We start from the raw sequence: 746 nt of genomic DNA on the forward strand, positions 1-746 counted from the left end.
CCTCTCCTCAAACACGTAGCAGGAAAAAATAAAAGCAACATAAAACTGTTTACGCATTTCTCTGCTCCGCTGATTTCGTTAGAACTCCCAGCACACTACACTGGCATTATGTATATAGTATCTTTAACTATCTACTATCGCTATCTACTTGGCAGTAATGGTACTCTCTATATTATATTTCTATGTGTCTGTTTCTGTCTGTATTAATATGGATAGTATGGGCTCCTCTATGTTACATATGTATCTATGTATGGATTACCTGTACGTGGGTAGTAACGCTGCACTCTGTTTCACACATTCCACCCATACGCTTATGCATGTGTCCTGTTCAGCCGGACAGGTCTTTTGGATATAATTCAACTAATTTCTCCTTACACTAGAAATATAACAAAGATATTACATTCATATATATCTCTGTGATAAGGATATACGCAATAAATTACCTCTGAACCCATGTTATCTGCTCCGGAGGCACCGAGGGAGTCCCCCAACCCCACCGTCCGGCCCAAGACTCCCGCGCACAAAACAATTTCTCGAGGGAGGGGAAAAGAACCAGAAATTCTTATCTTCTTTTCTTTAGAGGAACGTAGATAAAGAACAAAAGCAACAACAACAAAAAAAACACAATTCTCGGCGGAACGCAAAATAACGAGTCCGCCTAAAATAAGCCGAGGGCGCCCGAGAGGCAACGCCGGTGATAAACCAAAAATAACAAGGAAACGCACAAACAGAACGATATCACACGG

This window comes from Penaeus monodon, chromosome 36 (genome assembly GCF_015228065.2).
Source record: "Penaeus monodon isolate SGIC_2016 chromosome 36, NSTDA_Pmon_1, whole genome shotgun sequence".
Taxonomy (NCBI): domain Eukaryota; kingdom Metazoa; phylum Arthropoda; class Malacostraca; order Decapoda; family Penaeidae; genus Penaeus; species Penaeus monodon.